The sequence below is a fragment of the Setaria italica genome, chromosome V (assembly GCF_000263155.2).
Source record: "Setaria italica strain Yugu1 chromosome V, Setaria_italica_v2.0, whole genome shotgun sequence".
NCBI classification, from domain to species: domain Eukaryota; kingdom Viridiplantae; phylum Streptophyta; class Magnoliopsida; order Poales; family Poaceae; genus Setaria; species Setaria italica.
This window is the reverse complement of record NC_028454.1, coordinates 11677133-11680777: the sequence shown is the minus strand read 5'-3', so window position 1 is coordinate 11680777 and position 3645 is coordinate 11677133. Positions and strand designations below refer to the sequence as shown.

At 41.0% G+C, this 3645-nt stretch overlaps 1 long non-coding RNA gene across 1 annotated transcript; it reads right to left on the bottom strand.

Annotated features, from left to right (window-relative positions):
- Window positions 1-334: 334 nt before the first annotated feature.
- LOC101762335 lies at window positions 335-1834 on the bottom strand. Its single transcript, XR_002677891.1, has 2 exons — window positions 1689-1834; window positions 335-725 (listed from the first exon to the last, which is right to left on the bottom strand). It is a non-coding gene; the product is annotated as an uncharacterized LOC101762335 (long non-coding RNA).
- Window positions 1835-3645: the final 1811 nt, after the last annotated feature.

The following is a 3645-nucleotide window of genomic DNA, read 5'->3' as shown; positions in this document are numbered from 1 at the left end:
ATGTTCACCTACTTGGTGAGATTACCACACACATCACCAATTCCAATTGAATTCAAAGAGAATAAAGGTAGTACGAAATAATATGCGAAGACATGCATTAAGCACAAGACATCATAATTAGGTAGAACCGTACACAAGTTCAAACATTGCTTACATATAGCCAGTTAAAGGCAATACATTAAGTTCAAGCCTTACTTAGATATAGCAAGTTCAAGACAATACAACAAGTTCAAGCCTTATATAGGCTTACACACTAACATAAGATTCAAGTTCCAACAAAAGAAATATCGCACTCATCCAAATCACCCTTACATTCTAGGGAACTTCTCAGCGATGAACATTGTAACCCAATTAATCAAGAACTGAGCAAAGATGGTAAGTTTACATGGACATGGCTGTTGTAGTGCTCCTCATCAAGTGTAATCATGCAGTTATCTTCATCAAAGAGGGCAGCACTCAACTTCTTCAATCTATTTATCTTTGCATACCTTTTCTGCCATGTTTTCAAATGATTCTTGACTTGTTCACTAGTGATCCTAGTGTTGAACTTCTCATTAATAGCCCTAGCACAACCATTGTAAAGGTGTTTCTTAAAGTCCTTTGATGTATTCAAACCAGCAACCACCAAATCATTAAGGTGAAAGAGCATTAAAGCAGACATTGCTGATGTCCATGTAGCATGCCCACTAATTGCCCCCCGCCCTTCAGCTACTTCCTCCATTGTCCTGCCATACAAAAACAAAATCAGCAATACGACGAGTACAAATGCAGCATCAAGACATAGACAAAATGTACATTATCACCAATACAAAAGCAGCACCAATACATAGACAAAACTTGAATTTCACCACAAATTACACATGATTCAGCAACCAACATGTCCATACAAATATTATTCAACGTCAAATATGTCCTTACAAATAGGCAATACATCAGCCAAGAAAGGTTTAAAGATATTATACAACTAAAAGAAATTCAAGTTTGAAATAAATATTAGTTAACATTGTTGTTTTGATGGTCTGCCCACATCTGATCTGCTAGCTGCTAGCTGCTGCCTGAAATTAACCATAGCAGCATGCTCATTTGCTTGGCCAATACGTGTGGAAGCATGATTGTAGCTTGGCCAGTTACTATCCTCTGTAAAGAACTCATCACGCCCATCTTGTATGACCCAATTGTGAATAATACAGCAAGCACAAATAATATCTACTTGTGTTGGAAAAGGGAAGAATAGAGTAGCATCATCAAGAATTTTGAATCTCCTCTTTAGTGCCCCAAATGCCCACTCTACTGTGACACGTAGAGATGAGTGCCTAAGGTTGAACAATTCCTTCTCATTTTGCACTGGATTGCTTCCCCATTTATTTAAGTGGTACCGGACACCACAAAAGGGGGGCAAAAATCCTGGTTTGGCTCCATATCTAGCATCAACTAGGTAGAATTTGCCTACCATTTCATAGATTACTATAATCTGAAATTTGTATGTAAAAGTTGAGACTTTACTACTCTATTACCTTGTGGAACACGAAGGCCATTCTCACATTTTTAAAACATCACGTAGAACTAGAGCATCATGTGCAGTCCCTTCCTAACCAGCCAACACATAGGTGAACCGTAAATCAAAATCTACATCCGTAAATCAAAATCTACATCTGCCATTACATTTTGTGTGCAAAAGGATTTCCTACCACAAAAGGCATGCTCAATGTTCTTAGGAACATATGCTCTTCCATGAGTACCATCAATAGCTCCAATACAATCCTAATTTTTTCAAAAAAGTAAAGATTAGGAACAATATGAGGTTAGATTAATACAAAACTCAAAATAAAATAGGGATAAGTCTCACACCTTAAAGTAAGGATCCTATCTGTTGTTCCCTGCAATTTTGCTTGGAGTGTCCAAAGACGGGGTCCTAATTAGTTCCCCTCGCAGCTCATCAATAGCATGGAGTACTTTGTTGAAATAGCGGCTAACTATTTCTCTCGATCTATCAAAATTAGTTCCAACTAACCTATTCCTAAGGTTATGTCCCACTGTATTTAGAAACATACCCACCTGTTGCTCAACACACAAGTTACATATATCTTTAAGCAAACCACGATTTCTAATAATATTGCAAAACCGAATGAACTTGCCTCTATTAAGTCTTAACATATTCAAGCAAGTTGTGTCATCCTTCCAAATTTTGTTATTTAGATATTCTACTCTCATCCTATCCCTTTCCTCTGTAGGCCTATAGGTAATACCAACCCTTTTTGTACATCATTTACGTTTTCTAGACTGAATAATCATGGCCATCATTGACAATAGCATGTATGCAGTAGTAGCATAAGTTACAATCTTGGTCCTCTTATCCATCTACAATACAAGAATGAAAGAAACACTGTTCTTAGAGACCATTGAACCAGGAGCACACGACATACAATTAATCAGAGAATTGAAGATTCTCAGTGCACTTTCAATGAAATAAGATGTTCTGCAATATGTGATGCTATTGGATTGTTTGTTCCATTCAACTCCCACAAGACAATCTAGAACTATGGTCCAACAAGATGAGTTCAAATTTCTACCAAAGACGCATGGTAGGGTTTCCTTACCTTGGCAAAACACAGCTGAGATCTTGAAGATGTCCTTCCTCCGGTGCGACAGGAGGCGATGGAGAAGTGCGACGGAGGGAAGGTGTGCCGTGGAGAGCAGGGAAGGCAGCGGACGGGAGGGGCAGCGACGAGCATCGGGCGAGATCCAGCCGGGAGAGAGGGGTGACCGGGTGAGGGGAGGTGGGTGGATGGGAGGGGAGGCGGCGGGAGGGCCGGGGACGGGCGTCGGGCGAGATCCACCCGGGAGAGAGGGGTGACTGGGTGAGGGGAGGCGGCGGATAGTAGTGGAGGTGGCGGATGGCAGGGGAGGCGACGGAGGATGTGCCTGGCGACGGATGGTAGGGTTGACGATAGGGTTGGGGGGGTGATCACATCGACTGGGTCAGCGTGGTCCGTTGGTTTTGGAGAAACGCAACGAACCCACATCTCCAGCAAATATCCGCTCCTAGGTCCGACCCAACCTAGATACCTTTTGAACCAAACACGGGTTGATGTAGGTCGAACCCGTTCCAACCCAGATCGACCCGATAACCAAACACATGCTAAGAGAGCGCAGAGAGCCATCGACTAGATAAGAGTATCGCCGGTGGAAAGAAAAAGAAACAAGGAAGGAAAAGAAAAAAGAATGGAAAGAGAAAAATAAATAGAAAGAAAAAGAAAAGAAAAATATATAAATGGTATATATATATAGAGGTGGGTCTACCAATAGCCGTTGAGATTTGGAGAGTGGGAAATGGATAGTCCGTTGGAGTATGGAGATGAATTTTTTTTCCAATTCAAATAGAGAGTTAAATAGAGAGCTAAAAATAGGTAGTCTGTTGGAGATGCTCTTAGAGCAACTCCAACATTCTATCCTTTTTTACTCTCCATTTGACTCTCTATCCAATTTGGCAAAAAGATTCCTCTTCATATTGAGTCGCTTCCTCCAACAGACTATTCATTTCCCACTCTTCAAATCCCAATAGCTAGTTTCCTCTCTAAAAATCCCACACTCTCCATTTTGCACATTTGGTAAGTCAAACCCACGTTTGGAGAGTGTGGGAAAGTA